Raw genomic sequence first — 17,500 nt, forward strand, 5'->3', positions numbered from 1 at the left:
ATAGGAGACATTATGTTGCTAAATCAGTGATTGACTTTATATCAATGCTGTATATCAATGCTGTATATCAATGCTGTATAACGATACTGTATAGTAAGCTACTGTATCAATAGATCTAGTTATTCACATATTTTTGTGATTGAACAAGCATTTCGCTGCACTCACAATAACATCTGCTAACCATGTGTATGTGACCAATAAAATGTGATTTGTTTTGCATCTTGCTCTAAACACAACACTCCTGTTTATGTCTGATTATCTCAAGAGAAGTAAAGCTTTGACACGAACTGGTGTGGGTTTCACCTATTCAGCTCTTTCAGATCAGTGTAGTTGAATTAAGGTCAAATAAAGGAGACAATGAGAGGATGCAAAGGTGAGAAAGACACTTTAAACTTTTGAGAAGGGGCGGGGAGAAGGGTATTTGATTGACACCCTTTGCGGCCAATAGCAGGACATTGCCGGGTCCACGGAGGCGTGTCTAACGTCCATTTTTTTCTCAACGCACGAAAACCAATCATACAGTAGGCTCCTCCTATACGTTGACAGACACTGTGATGACCAATGAGAAGAGGTGTAAGTGGATGACAGGCGGAGCCACGGTCTGGAGCAGAGTCTGCGTGTCGCCTGACCGGATGATGACTGACTGAAGTTTTATCACTGTTGTTTTCTATTCCGACTTTTCTATTCATTTAAATAGCGCGTCACTGTAGCGCTGTTATTTAGAATCTAGTTACTGAGCCGAACCCAAATCTGACAACAATCACGTTTCAACAGTCGACTTGACTTTTACGCTTTTTCCGTGAAAGGAAACTCCAGTTCGCAAGTGAGAGAGCGCAAAGATCCGACCCATTTCTCTCTCGGAGTCTTGTCTCTCTCTCCCTGTCTCTCCGAGAATCCTGAGTTGAGTCCGCCGGAGAGAAGAGCAGCAGCCATGGGGAACCGGGGTATGGAAGACCTTATTCCCCTCATCAACAAGCTCCAGGACGCCTTCAGCTGCATCGGCCAGAGCTGCAACCTGGACCTGCCGCAAATCGCCGTGGTCGGAGGGCAGAGCGCCGGGAAAAGCTCCGTTCTGGAGAATTTCGTTGGAAGGTGAGTAGTAATGGTTAACTCTGGTCCTTGGCGTTACTACGCGTTCATACATTTATGAGTGGAAGAGGGAACGAGCACTAACGCTCTGGACCAGAGCTGGGTAACGGGTTGAGTATAGAAATACTATACACATAGATAGTCAATCTATATAAAGTGAAGGGTTGGATGCATGCTCGCGGAGCTTTGGGTCTTTTTTTTACATCAAGTTTGTAGTGCAAGTTATATGCTATATATACCGTCCCTTGCATGGCGTAAAAGTAGCCAACGAAGCAACATCGGGTCTACGAGTTGTCACGTCTTTTTTCCGGTTCTGATGAGCGGGTTTATTCACGAATAACGTTTACGCACTTTGCGCAACTAGCTGTCAAAATAAAGGGATAAAAGGCGTGGGGGTTTGAGGGAGGAGACTGAAAGAGAGTCTCTCTCTCTCTCACTCTCACTCTCTCACACACACACACACACACACACACACACACACTCACACACACACACACACACACACACACACACACAGCAATCAGCTCATAGACCCACAGTATGTCTGTCTGTTATATTGACTCTATCCTATCGAACTTTAACATGGATCCTGTGTGTGTGGGCACACGTGCGTGTGTTCTTGTGTGTATGTTTATGTTTGTGTGTGTGTATCAGTGTGTGTGTAGACTGGTGTTGTAGTTTATAGCCTAACATTATATAATATTCAATAGATTGGTCTGTATAATTTGGTCTGTGTCGTGTGTTAGCTTCATAGAGAGGTAGAGAGAGACGTCCCAAATGGAACCTTATTCACCACATAGTGTATTACTTATGAAGGGAATAGGGTCCATAGTGTATTACTTATAAAGGGAATAGGGTCCTTAGTGCACTACTTACAAAGGGAATAGGGTCCTTATTGCAACTACTTATAAAGGGAATACGGTCCTTAGTGCACTACTTATAAAGGAAATAGGGTCCATAGTGCACTACTTATAAAGGGAATAGGGTCCATAGTGTAGTACTTAGTCCACTATAAAGGGAATAGTGTCTGTAGTCTATTACTTTGTATGAAAGATAACACATTTTCTGTCCCTCTCATGCCCCATCCATATTTACAGACTCCTGTGTGTGTGTCTCAGAGAGATAGACAGTAGGGGCATTGATGGGGTGGCTGGGTGGTGAGGTCATTATTGATGTCATAAGCTGTGATGTCATATGTCATCTCTGGTGGACGGTGGTGTGTGTGTGTGTGTGTGTGTGGTGGCTGCAGTAAGTCTAGGGGTCAACCCTATGTAGTAGTGCACTACACCCTATTTGCCCTAGTCAATAGTAGTGCACTACACCCTATTTGCCCTAGTCAATAGTAGTGCACTACACCCTATTTGCCCTAGTCAATAGTAGTGCACTACATAGGGAATAGGGTTCCATTTGGGATGTAGGGTGATCACTTCCTTCCTTCCTGTCTGCTTGGTCAGAGCTAAACAGTTAGGAAGAAGTGATGTGTATGTATGTGTGTATGTATGTATGTATGTATGTATGTATGTATGTATGTAAATGTACAAATGTATATATTGCCATTGTACTATGTGCCAACAAATAAACACATTGTCAACTATGTGCCAACAAATAAACACATTGTCAACTATGTGGCCAACAAATAAACACATTGTCAACTATCAAATAAAACATTTCTACCCAAATCTAAATGTAAAGACAGCCAACAAATAAACACATTGTCAACTATGTAAAGACAGCCAACAAATAAACACATTGTCAACTATGTAAAGACAGCCAACAAATAAACACATTGTCAACTATGTAAAGACAGCCTACATAAAGCCAACAAATACAAACATTGTCAACTATGTAAAGACAGCCTACATAAAGCCAACAAATAAACACATTGTCAACTATGTAAAGACAGCCTACATAAAGCCAACAAATAAACACATTGTCAACTATGTAAAGACAGCCTACATAAAGCCAACAAATAAACACATTGTCAACTATGTAAAGACAGCCAACATAAAGCCAACAAATAAACACATTGTCAACTATGTAAAGACAGCCTACATAAAGCCAACAAATAAACACATTGTCAACTATGTAAAGACAGCCTACATAAAGCCAACAAATAAACACATTGCAGCCTGCAGGTAGAAAATCTCCTGATAAATGTTTTATATTGAAAGACAGAAAGCCGTAACAAAGTAACAAACATTGAAGATTAGAAATGATAGCAATTAACAGTAAAACTCCTGGTGATAAATACATCAACTATATATATCACCATATCACCATACAAGTAAATATATATATATATATCACCATATCACCATAACCAGTAAAATATATATATATATCACCATATGTAAAATATATATATATATCACCATATCACCATATCACCAGGAGTAAATATATATATATATCACCATATCACCATATCACCAGGAGTAAATATATATATATCACCATATCACCATATCACCAGGAGTAAATATATATATATATATATCACCATATCACCATATCACCAGGAGTAAATATATATATATATATCACCATATCACCAGGAGTAAAATATATCCATATCACCAGGAGTTATATATATGATATATCACCATAACACCATATCACCAGGAGTAAATATATATATATATCACCATATCACCAGGAGTAAATATATATATCACCATAATATCACCAGGATAAATATATATATAACCATATCACCAGGAGTAATATATCCATACATAAATGATATATATATATCACCATAACCATATCAATTAGTAAAATATATATATATATCACCATATCACCAGGGTAAATATATATCCATATCACCAGGAGTAAATATATATATATATATCACCATATCACCATATCACCAGGAGTAAATATATATATATATATATATATCACCATATCACCATATCACCAGGAGTAAATATATATATATATCACCATATCACCATATCACCAGGAGTAAATATATATATATATCACCATATCACCATATCACCAGGAGTAAATATATATATATATCACCATATCACCATATCACCATATCACCAGGAGTAAATATATATATATATCACCATATCACCATATCACCAGGAGTAAATATATATATATCACCATATCACCATATCACCAGGAGTAAATATATATATATATCACCATATCACCAGGAGTAAATATATATATATATCACCATATCACCAGGAGTAAATATATATATATATCACCATATCACCATATCACCAGGAGTAAATATATATATATATAAAATGGGGAATTGATAGACACTAACAATCAGATGCAAATTCACACAATGAAGTTATGAAACAATGTGCCCAAATTGGCAGGAAAGAGCGCATTCTGCAGAGAGAAGTACATTGTACATCTGGGCGCTGCATGGTCTGACTTCTGCATTGGGCGTGCAGCATTTACGGTGATACGGCTTCAGGAGAAGTCAGGGCTTCAGGAGAAGTCAGGGCTTCAGGAGAAGTCAGGGCTTCAGGAGAAGTCAGGGCTTCAGGAGAAGTCAGGGCTTCAGGAGAAGTCAGGGCTTCAGGAGAAGTCAGGGCTTCAGGAGAAGTCAGGGCTTCAGGAGAAGTCAGGGCTTCAGGAGAAGTCAGGGCATTTATGCTTCTTGCGCTTCGCAGAGCAGTGCAGAGCTGTTGTCAAGGAAGTGTGTTTGTGTTTTCTACCGGATGTAATCTCCCCCACCTACCATTTTTTGGTGGTAGGGAGTGCCGTTGGGCCTCTGCGTTGGTTCAACATTTGGGAGGGGCATGGCGATGCGGTAGGGAGTGCCGTTGGGCCTCTGCTTGCCTATGGAGGCTCTGCAATTGGGTCACAACCTCCATATGGAGCCTCTGACCATATCTTCAGATCAAGTATAAATAGGCTTTTAGTCTCGGCCTCCATAATGGATTAGTGCCCTGAGATGGGAGCAAATATATATGTATTTGTTACTACTCGACTCAAACAATCTTAGTCAACCAACAGCCTGACGACCAAACAATCGACCAGTCAACTAATTGGGGTCAGCCCTAATGTGTGTGTGTGTGTGTGTGTGTGTGTGTGTGATAGTGGTTGGTTGGGAGAAACTTGACTGTCCGTATTCCCCTCCCCCTTACTGTCCTGGAGACACACACACACACACACACACACCACACCACACACACACACACACACACACACACACACACACACACACACACACACACACACACACACACACGGAAGCTTTCAGGGCCCTGGGTTGATGCAAAGACGTTGACCTGGAAATTATTTGATTTCCATCGTATCGAGAGAACCTATTTCAAATAACCTATTTCTATCTTCTCTCTCTCGTTCTCTCCCTGTATCTATCTCTCCCCCCCTCTCTCTCTCTCTCTCTTTTCTCTCTGTTTTTCCTCTTTCCCTCTTTCATCTCTCTCCCTCAATCTCTCCCTCTCGTTCTCTCCCTGTATCTATCTCTCCCCCCTCTCTCTCTCTCTCTCTCTTTTCTCTCACTGTTTTTCCATCTCTCTCTCTTTCCATCTCTCTCTCTTTCCATCTCTCTCAATTCAATTTCAATGATCTTTGTTGGCATGACGTATTGATGAAGGGCCAAAGCACAATGTTACATTAGAAAAAGTGTACACTCTTAGAACAAAAGGGTTCTTCGGCGTAGGAAACCCCTTTTTGGTTCTAGGGAGACCCTTTTTGGAAAGGGCCCTACATGGAACCCAAAAGGGTTCTACCTGGAACGAAAAAGGATCTATCTGGAACCAAAAAAGGTTCTTCAAATCAAATCAAATTTTATTTGTCACATACACATGTTTAGCAGATGTTAATGCGAGTGTAGCGAAATGCTTGTGCTTCTAGTTCCGACAATGCAGTAATAACCAACAAGTAATCTAACTAACAATTCCAAAACTACTGTCTTATACACAGTGTAAGGGGATAAAGAATATGTACATAAGGATATATGAATGAGTGATGGTACAGAGCAGCATAGGCAAGATACAGTAGCTGATATCGAGTACAGTATATACATATGAGATGAGTATGTAAACAAAGTGGCATAGTTAAAGTGGCTAGTGATACATGTATTACATAAGGATGCAGTCGATGATATAGAGTACAGTATATACGTATGCATATGAGATGAATAATGTAGGGTATGTAAACATTATATAAGGTAGCATTGTTTAAAGTGGCTAGTGATATATTTACATCATTTCCCATCAATTCCCATTATTAAAGTGGCTGGAGTTGAGTCAGTGTCAGTGTCAGTGTGTTGGCAGCAGCCACTCAATGTTAGTGGTGGCTGTTTAACAGTCTGATGGCCTTGAGATAGAAGCTGTTTTTCAGTCTCTCGGTCCCAGCTTTGATGCACCTGTACTGACCTCGCCTTCTGGATGATAGCGGGGTGAACAGGCAGTGGCTCGGGTGGTTGATGTCCTTGTTGATCTTTATGGCCTTCCTGTAACATCGGGTGGTGTAGGTGTCCTGGAGGGCAGGTAGTTTGCCCCCGGTGATGCGTTGTGCAGACCTCACTACCCTCTGGAGAGCCTTACGGTTGAGGGCGGAGCAGTTGCTGTACCAGGCGGTGATACAGCCCGCCAGGATGCTCTCGATTGTGCATCTGTAGAAGTTTGTGAGTGCTTTTGGTGACAAGCCGAATTTCTTCAGCCTCCTGAGGTTGAAGAGGCGCTGCTGCGCCTTCTTCACGATGCTGTCTGTGTGAGTGGACCAATTCAGTTTGTCTGTGATGTGTATGCCGAGGAACTTAAAACTTGCTACCCTCTCCACTACTGTTCCATCGATGTGGATAGGGGGTGTTCCCTCTGCTGTTTCCTGAAGTCCACAATCATCTCCTTAGTTTTGTTGACGTTGAGTGTGAGGTTATTTTCCTGACACCACACTCCGAGGGCCCTCACCTCCTCCCTGTAGGCCGTCTCGTCGTTGTTGGTAATCAAGCCTACCACTGTTGTGTCGTCCGCAAACTTGATGATTGAGTTGGAGGCGTGCGTGGCCACGCAGTCGTGGGTGAACAGGGAGTACAGGAGAGGGCTCAGAACGCACCCTTGTGGGGCCCCAGTGTTGAGGATCAGCGGGGAGGAGATGTTGTTGCCTACCCTCACCACATGGGGGCGGCCCGTCAGGAAGTCCAGTACCCAGTTGCACAGGGCGGGGTCGAGACCCAGGGTCTCGAGCTTGATGACGAGCTTGGAGGGTACTATGGTGTTGAATGCCGAGCTGTAGTCGATGAACAGCATTCTCACATAGGTATTCCTCTTGTCGAGATGGGTTAGGGCAGTGTGCAGTGTGGTTGAGATTGCATCGTCTGTGGACCTATTTGGGCGGTAAGCAAATTGGAGTGGGTCTAGGGTGTCAGGTAGGGTGGAGGTGATATGGTCCTTGACTAGTCTCTCAAAGCACTTCATGATGACGGATGTGAGTGCTACGGGGCGGTAGTCGTTTAGCTCAGTTACCTTAGCTTGGCCCTCTTGAAGCATGTGGGAACAGCAGACTGGTATAGGAATTGATTGAATATGTCCGTAAACACACCGGCCAGCTGGTCTGCGCATGCTCTGAGGGCGCGGCTGAGGATGCCGTCTGGGCCTGCAGCCTTGCGAGGGTTAACACGTTTAAATGTCTTACTCACCTCGGCTGCAGTGAAAGGGTTCTCTGGGGACAGCTGAATAACCCTTTTAGGTTCTAGAGGTATTTTTTTTTCTAAGAGTGTAATGAACAATTATTAATAATGAACAGGTTATGGAGTGGTCTCCCTGTGTGTGTGTGTGTGTGTGCGTGTGTGTGTGTGTGTTAAATGATCTGTGTCTTTCTTCAAGGGACTTTCTACCCCGGGGCTCTGGTATCGTGACCCGAAGACCTCTCGTCCTTCAACTGGTCAACAACCAAGCAGGTGGATACACACACACACGCACACACACACACACACGTGCACACACACTCGTACACACACACACACACACACAGGGATGCACACACACTCACACACAGACATACAAACACAAACAAGCACACTCACACACAGACGAAGACATTTGAAGACATGTTATGATAAAGTGTCTGTAAAGGAGAATGAGGGAGAAATGTAGAAGACTGATCTCACCATAGAATGACTTAGAACTCTAGAATTAGAATGGACACTGTCTAAAAATCACCTTAGAACTCTAGAATGGACCCTGTCTAAAAATCACCTTAGAACTCTAGAATGGACACGGTCTAGAATGGACACTGTCTAAAAATCACCTTAGAACTCTAGGATGGACACGGTCTAAAAATCACTGTAGAACTCTAGAATGGACACTGATTAGAATGGACACTGTCTAAAAATTACCTTAGAACTCTGGAATGGACCCTGTCTAAAAATCCCCCATCTTGACCAAAATAGCTTCCGTAATAATCAAGGTCTGTCAAGTTGGTTGTTGATCATCGCTAGACAACCATTTTCAAGTCTTGCCATAGATTTTCAAGTTGATTTAAGTCAAAACTGTAAATAGGCCAGACAGGAACATTTAATGTTGTCTTGGTAAGCAACTCCAGTGTATATTTGGCCTTGTGTTTTAGGTTATTGTCCTGCTGAAAGGTGAATTTGTCTCCCAGTGTCTGTTGGAAAGCAGTTTGAACCAGGTGTTCTGTGCTAAGCTCTATTCTGTTTATTTTTATCCTAAAAAAAGTCCCTAGTTCTTGCATACCCATAACATGATGCAGCCACCACCATGCTCTAACATATAAAGAGTGGTACTCAGTGATTTGCACCAAACATAACACTTTGTATTTTAGGACATAAAGTGAATTTCTTTGCCACATTTTTTGAAGGTTTACTTTAGTGCCGTGTTGCAAACAGGATGCATGATTTTGAATATTTGTATTCTGTACTCTGTCATTTAGGTTCGTATTGTGGAGTAACTACAATGTTGTCTATCCATCCTCAGTTTTCTCCTATCACAGCCATTAAACTCTAACTGTTTTAAAGTCACTATTCGCCTCATGGTGAAAAACCCTGAGCAGTTTCCTTCCTCTCCAGCAACTGAGTTAGGAAGGATCCCTTCATCTTTATAGTGACTGGCTGTATTGATACACCATCCAAAGTGTATCTTCACCATGTTGAAAGAAATATTCAATGTTTGCTTCTTTTTGTTGACCCATCTACCAATAGGTGCCCTTCTTTGTGAGGCATTTGAAAACTTCCCTGGTCTTTGTGGTTGAATCTGTGTTTGAAATTCACTGCTCGACTGAGGGACCTTACAGATAATTATATGTGTGGGTTACAGAGATGAGGTCATCATTCAAAAAGTATGTTAAACACTATTATTGCACACAGAGTGAGTCCATACATCTTATGATGTGAAATGTTAAGCATATGTTTGCTCCTGAACTTATTTAGATTCGCCATAACACAGGGGTGGAATACTTATTGACTCAAGACATTTCAGCTTTTCATTTTTAATGAATTAGTCAAAAAATGTAAAAACATAACTCAAATTTGACATTATGGGGTATGGTGTGTAGGCCAGTAACACAATCTGAATTTAATCAATCATGACATGCTTCGTTTTTGTGGTGACTTACAGATGTTTTCTCTCTCCCTCTAACCTCTTCTCTATCTCCCTCCCTCCCTCCCTCATAACAGAGTATGCTGAGTTCCTTCATTGTAAAGGTCGTAAGTTTGTGGACTTTGATGAGGTGCGTTTGGAGATTGAGGCCGAGACTGATCGCATCACTGGGTCCAATAAGGGAATCTCTGCTGTTCCCATCAACCTCCGAGTCTATTCCCTAATGGTACACACACACACACACACACACACACACAGAGCGAGACACACGGACATATGTTCAAGCACGGACGCATGCAAACATAGGCACACACGAACATGCAAAACACACAGTCCTGAATGCAGTTCTGCTTTGTTAGGTGCTGATAAACAGAGTGAACAACTAATGGACAACTAGTCAAAGCACAAACCACATGTTTTCCCCCACTGGGTCAAACAGCTGCACAGGACAAAGTTTATAACAGCACCAGTATCTATACCCTCCTTTAGGCCGAGTCTCCTGCCTGCTCGTCTAAACACTACGTCTCTGTTGCTAGGCAGGAAGTCAAGAGATGTGTTTAATAAGACTGTTCCTTCTCCCTTCATCTGACCTGACCTCGGCCCACATTCCTCCCTAATCCACATCTGACCTGACCTCGGCCCACATTCCTCCCTAGTCCACATCTGACCTGACCTCGGCCCACATTCCTCCCTAATCCACATCTGACCTGACCTCGGCCCACATTCCTCCCTAGTCCACATCTGACCTGACCTCTAATCCACATCTGCCCACATTCCTCCCTAGTCCACATCTGACCTGACCTCGGCCCACATTCCTCCCTAGTCCACATCTGACCTGACCTCGGCCCACATTCCTCCCTAGTCCACATCTGACCTGACCTCGGCCCACATTCCTCCCTAGTCCACATCTGACCTCTCGGCCCACATTCCTCCCTAGTCCACATCTGACCTGACCTCGGCCCACATTCCTCCCTAGTCCACATCTGACCTGACCTCGGCCCACATTCCTCCCTAATCCACCTCGGCCCACATTCCTCCCTAGTCCCATCTGACCTGACCTCGGCCCACATTCCTCCCTAATCCACATCTGACCACATTCCTCCCTAATCCACATCTGGCCCACATTCCTCCCTAGTCCACATCTGACCTGACCTCGGCCCACATTCCTCCCTAGTCCACATCTGACCTGACCTCGGCCCACATTCCTCCCTAGTCCATCTGACCTGACCTGCCCACATTCCTCCCTAGTCCCACACCTGACCTCGGCCCACATTCCTCCCTAGTCCACATCTGACCTGACCTCGGCCCACATTCCTCCCTAGTCCACATCTGACCTGACCTCGGCCCACATTCCTCCCTAATCCACATCTGACCTGACCTCGGCCCACATTCCTCCCTAGTCCACATCTGACCTGACCTCGGCCCACATTCCTCCCTAGTCCACATCTGACCTGACCTCGGCCCACATTCCTCCCTAGTCCACATCTGACCTGACCTCGGCCCACATTCCTCCCTAGTCCACATCTGACCTGACCTCGGCCCACATTCCTCCCTAGTCCACATCTGACCTGCCCACATTCCTCCCTAATCCACATCTGACCTGACCTCGGCCCACATTCCTCCCTAATCCACATCTGACCTGACCTCGGCCCACATTCCTCCCTAATCCACATCTGACCTCGGCCCACATTCCTCCCTAATCCACATCTGACCTGACCTCGGCCCACATTCCTCCCTAATCCACCATCTGACCTAATCCACATCTGACCTGACCTCGGCCCACATTCCTCCCTAATCCACATCTGACCTGACCTCGGCCCACATTCCTCCCTAATCCACATCTGACCTGATTCCTCCCTAATCCACATCTGACCTGACATTCATTCTCCCTAGTCCACATCTGACCTGACCTCGGCCCACATTCCTCCCTAATCCACAGCGATCCAACCTTATCAGTGACCGTAACCATTAACCAGTATAGCCAGTATTTAAAACTACAACCCGACAGTTCCTCCTTTTTCAATAGTATTTCCCTACTGTTCAACATCACGTAAACTGTGAAATGACTTATAAATGAGCAGAAAATAAAACATGATTCACTTTCACGGTTGATTGTTTTGTTGACACCTCCGAGACTAATGTCCTCTGATCTGTAATTACACTATGGACTCTCATTTCCATCTCTCGTCGGACAACTGATAATGACTTTTCAGCTGGTGCTTTTGAATTCCTCCGTTTCAGCTGGAGATGTTGACTTCATCCGTTTCAGCTGGAGATGTTGACTTCCTCCGTTTCAGCTGGAGATGTTGACTTCCTCCGTTTCAGCTGGAGATGTTGACTTCATCCGTTTCAGCTGGAGATGTTGACTTCCTCCGTTTCAGCTGGAGATGTTGACTTCATCCGTTTCAGCTGGAGATGTTGACTTCATCCGTTTCAGCTGGAGATGTTGACTTCATCCGTTTCAGCTGGAGATGTTGACTTCCTCCGTTTCAGCTGGAGATGTTGACTTCATCCGTTTCAGCTGGAGATGTTGACTTCATCCGTTTCAGCTGGAGATGTTGACTTCCTCCGTTTCAGCTGGAGATGTTGACTTCATCCGTTTCCTCCTTCGGGTTCCTAAGAGAGTGATCGCACAAGACTTGACTTCAAAAGTTTCAGCAAAACATAACAAGTATTAATAATGCCTTAAACTATGCATAATTACATATGCAAAGAATACAACAAAATTTGATAACATGATGATTCCCACTCTCTCTTCGCCTGACTCTATGCCATCGGGATACTGTTCTGCTGGGTTCCACCATAAAATGAAGGCCCTAAAAAAACCTCCTCATGCTTTCACCCAGTCTTCCCCTGTTCAGCCACAGGTTACAAAAGAAGATCTAATAACATACTATATTCACTTCGCTCATCTCCTCCTCCATGGTCACCTGATAGTGGTGACCTTAATCAACTGTACCTCATCCTGAGGTAAATCAGCACTGTAAATACGTTTCAACATCAAATGGCCCAAGAAGGTGATATCCCAGCAATACTACCCAGGTAACCCCTGCTACCATTAACACTACACATGATGGATACTTCAAAATACCCCTCATTTGCGCCATAGTCTAGTTCCATGCTGATACTATAGTCTAGTTCCATGCTGTTACTATAGTCTAGTTCCATGCTGTTACTATAGTCTAGTTCCATACTGTTACTATAGTCTAGTTCCATACTGTTACTATAGTCTAGTTCCATGCTGTACTATAGTCTAGTTCCATGTTACTATAGTCTAGTTCCATGTTACTATAGTCTAGTTCCATGCTCTTACTATAGTCTAGTTCCATGCTCTTACTATAGTCTAGTTCCATACTGTTACTATAGTCAGTTCCATGTTACTATAGTCTAGTTCCATGTTACTATAGTCTAGTTCCATGTTACTATAGTCTAGTTCCATACTGTTACTATAGTGTAGTTCCATGTTACTATAGTCTAGTTCCATACTGTTACTATAGTCTAGTTCCATACTGTTACTATAGTCTAGTTCCATGTTACTATAGTCTAGTTCCATACTGTTACTATAGTCTAGTTCCATGCTGTACTATAGTCTAGTTCCATGTTACTATAGTTACTATAGTCTAGTTCCATGTTACTATAGTCTAGTTCCATGCTCTTACTATAGTCTAGTTCCATGCTGTTACTATAGTCTAGTTCCATGCTCTTACTATAGTCTAGTTCCATGTTACTATAGTCTAGTTCCAGTTACTATAGTCTAGTTCCATGTTACTATAGTCTAGTTCCATACTGTTACTATAGTCTAGTTCCATGTTACTATAGTCTAGTTCCATGTTACTATAGTCTAGTTCCATACTGTTACTATAGTCTAGTTCCATGTTACTATAGTCTAGTTCCATACTGTTACTATAGTCTAGTTCCATACTGTTACTATAGTCTAGTTCCATACTGTTACTATAGTCTAGTTCCATGTTACTATAGTCTAGTTCCATGTTACTATAGTCTAGTTCCATGTTGTTACTATAGTCTAGTTCCATACTGTTACTATAGTCTAGTTCCATACTGTTACTATAGTCTAGTTCCATGTTACTATAGTCTAGTTCCATACTGTTACTATAGTCTATTTCCATACTGTTACTATAGTCTAGTTCCATGTTACTATAGTCTAGTTCCATGTTACTATAGTCTAGTTCCATGTTACTATAGTCTAGTTCCATGCTGTTACTATAGTCTAGTTCCATGCTGTTACTATAGTCTAGTTCCATGTTGTTACTATTGTCTAGTTCCATGCTGTTACTATAGTCTAGTTCCATGTTACTATAGTCTAGTTCCATGTTGTTACTATAGTCTAGTTCCATACTGTTACTATAGTCTAGTTCCATGTTACTATAGTCTAGTTCCATGTTACTATAGTCTAGTTCCATGTTACTATAGTCTAGTTCCATGTTACTATAGTCTAGTTCCATGTTGTTACTATTGTCTAGTTCCATACTGTTACTATAGTCTAGTTCCATACTGTTACTATAGTCTATTTCCATACTGTTACTATAGTCTAGTTCCATGTTACTATTGTCTAGTTCCATGTTACTATAGTCTAGTTCCATACTGTTACTATAGTCTAGTTCCATGTTACTATAGTCTAGTTCCATGTTACTATAGTCTAGTTCCATGTTACTATAGTCTAGTTCCATGTTACTATAGTCTAGTTCCATGTTACTATTGTCTAGTTCCATGTTACTATAGTCTAGTTCCATACTGTTACTATAGTCTAGTTCCATGTTACTATAGTCTAGTTCCATGTTACTATAGTCTAGTTCCATGTTACTATAGTCTAGTTCCATGTTACTATAGTCTAGTTCCATACTGTTACTATAGTCTAGTTCCATACTGTTACTATAGTCTAGTTCCATGTTACTATAGTCTAGTTCCATGTTACTATAGTCTAGTTCCATGTTACTATAGTCTAGTTCCATGTTACTATAGTCTAGTTCCATACTGTTACTATAGTCAGTTCCATGTTACTATAGTCTAGTTCCATTCCTGTTACTATAGTTCTAGTTCCATGTTACTATAGTCTAGTTCCATGTTACTATAGTCTAGTTCCATAGTTCCATGTTACTATAGTCTAGTTCCATGTTACTATAGTCTAGTTCCATACTGTTACTATAGTCTAGTTCCTGTTACTATAGTCTAGTTCCATGTTACTATAGTCTAGTTCCATGTTACTATAGTCTAGTTCCATACTGTTACTATAGTCTAGTTCCATGTTACTATAGTCTAGTTCCATGTTACTATAGTCTAGTTCCATGCTGTTACTATAGTCTAGTTCCATGCTGTTACTATAGTCTAGTTCCATGCTGTTACTATAGTCTAGTTCCATGTTACTATAGTCTAGTTCCATGTTACTATAGTCTAGTTCCATGTTACTATAGTCTAGTTCCATACTGTTACTATAGTCTAGTTCCATACTGTTACTATAGTCTAGTTCCATACTGTTACTATAGTCTAGTTCCATACTGTTACTATAGTCTAGTTCCATGTTACTATAGTCTAGTTCCATGTTACTATAGTCTAGTTCCATGTTACTATTGTCTAGTTCCATGTTACTATAGTCTAGTTCCATACTGTTACTATAGTCTAGTTCCATACTGTTACTATAGTCTAGTTCCATGCTGTTACTATAGTCTAGTTCCATGCTGTTACTATAGTCTAGTTCCATACTGTTACTATAGTCTAGTTCCATACTGTTACTATAGTCTAGTTCCATGTTCTTACTATAGTCTAGTTCCATACTGTTACTATAGTCTAGTTCCATACTGTTACTATAGTCTAGTTCCATGTTACTATAGTCTAGTTCCATGTTACTATAGTCTAGTTACTATAGTCTAGTTCCATGTTACTATAGTCTAGTTCCATACTGTTACTATAGTCTAGTTACTATAGTCTAGTTCCATGTTACTATAGTCTAGTTCCATACTGTTACTATAGTCTAGTTCCATGTTGTTACTATAGTCTAGTTCCATGTTGTTACTATAGTCTAGTTCCATGTTACTATAGTCTAGTTACTATAGTCTAGTTCCATGTTACTATAGTCTAGTTCCATACTGTTACTATAGTCTAGTTACTATAGTCTAGTTCCATGTTACTATAGTCTAGTTCCATACTGTTACTATAGTCTAGTTCCATGTTACTATAGTCTAGTTCCATGTTACTATAGTCTAGTTCCATACTGTTACTATAGTCTAGTTCCATGTTACTATAGTCTAGTTCCATACTGTTACTATAGTCTAGTTCCATGTTACTATAGTCTAGTTCCATACTGTTACTATAGTCTAGTTCCATGCTGTTACTATAGTCTAGTTCCATACTGTTACTATAGTCTAGTTCCATACTGTTACTATAGTCTAGTTCCATACTGTTACTATAGTCTAGTTCCATGTTACTATAGTCTAGTTACTATAGTCTAGTTCCATGTTACTATAGTCTAGTTCCATACTGTTATTATAGTCTAGTTACTATAGTCTAGTTCCATGTTACTATAGTCTAGTTCCATACTGTTACTATAGTCTAGTTCCATACTGTTACTATAGTCTAGTTCCATGTTACTATAGTCTAGTTCCATACTGTTACTATAGGCTAGTTCCATGTTGTTACTATAGTCTAGTTCCAAACTGTTACTATAGTCTAGTTCCATGTTGTTACTATAGTCTAGTTCCATGTTACTATAGTCTAGTTCCATGTTACTATAGTCTAGTTCCATGTTACTATAGTCTAGTTCCATGTTACTATAGTCTAGTTCCATGTTACTGTTACTATAGTCTAGTTCCATGCTGTTACTATAGTCTAGTTCCATACTGTTACTATAGTCTAGTTCCATGCTGTTACTATAGTCTAGTTCCATACTGTTACTATAGTCTAGTTCCATGTTCCTGTTACTATAGTCTAGTTCCATACTGTTACTATAGTCTAGTTCCATACTGTTACTATAGTCTAGTTCCATGTTACTATAGTCTAGTTCCATGTTACTATAGTCTAGTTCCATGTTACTAGTTAGCTATAGTCTAGTTCCATACTGTTACTATAGTCTAGTTCCATGTTGTTACTATAGTCTAGTTCCATGCTGTTACTATAGTCTAGTTCCATGTTACTATAGTCTAGTTCCATGTTACTATAGTCTAGTTCCATACTGTTACTATAGTCTAGTTCCATGTTGTTACTATAGTCTAGTTCCATGTTGTTACTATAGTCTAGTTCCATGTTACTATAGTCTAGTTCCATACTGTTACTATAGTCTAGTTCCATACTGTTACTATAGTCTAGTTCCATGTTACTATAGTTCATAGTTACTATAGTCTAGTTCCATGTTACTATAGTCTAGTTCCATACTGTTATTATAGTCTAGTTACTATAGTCTAGTTCCATGTTACTATAGTCTAGTTCCATACTGTTACTATAGTCTAGTTCCAGTTACTGTTACTATAGTCTAGTTCCATGTTACTATAGTCTAGTTCCATACTGTTACTATAGGCTAGTTCCATGTTGTTACTATAGTCTAGTTCCAACTGTTACTATAGTCTAGTTCCATGTTGTTACTATAGTCTAGTTCCATGTTACTATAGTCTAGTTCCATGTTACTATAGTCTAGTTCCATGTTACTATAGTCTAGTTCCATGTTACTATAGTCTAGTTCCATGTTACTATTGTCTAGTTCCATGCTGTTACTATAGTCTAGTTCCATACTGATACTATAGTCTAGTTCCATGCTGTTACTATAGTCTAGTTCCATGCTGTTACTATAGTCTAGTTCCATACTGTTACTATAGTCTAGTTCCATACTGTTACTATAG

General features: G+C 41.0%; 2 long non-coding RNA genes and 1 pseudogene across 2 annotated transcripts in view; 1 reads left to right on the forward strand and 2 right to left on the reverse strand.

Moving 5' to 3' along the window:
• Positions 1-596: 596 nt before the first annotated feature.
• The window catches only part of LOC121843540, a 51,522-nt pseudogene continuing 34,618 nt past the window's right edge, over positions 597-17,500 (forward strand).
• On the reverse strand, positions 10,340-10,963 carry LOC121843543. The gene is made up of 3 exons (XR_006081624.1): positions 10,952-10,963; positions 10,458-10,569; positions 10,340-10,407 (listed from the first exon to the last, which is right to left on the reverse strand). It is a non-coding gene; the product is annotated as an uncharacterized LOC121843543 (long non-coding RNA).
• The window catches only part of LOC121843541, a 25,429-nt gene continuing 19,342 nt past the window's right edge, over positions 11,414-17,500 (reverse strand). The window contains exons 2-3 of the long non-coding RNA XR_006081622.1: positions 11,562-12,294; positions 11,414-11,502 (exon numbers count right to left, since the gene is read on the reverse strand). This is a non-coding gene — a long non-coding RNA (uncharacterized LOC121843541). The remainder of the gene's footprint in view (positions 11,503-11,561; positions 12,295-17,500) is intronic.

Source organism: Oncorhynchus tshawytscha, unplaced genomic scaffold, assembly GCF_018296145.1.
Source record: "Oncorhynchus tshawytscha isolate Ot180627B unplaced genomic scaffold, Otsh_v2.0 Un_contig_7476_pilon_pilon, whole genome shotgun sequence".
Classification (NCBI taxonomy): Eukaryota; Metazoa; Chordata; class Actinopteri; order Salmoniformes; family Salmonidae; genus Oncorhynchus; species Oncorhynchus tshawytscha.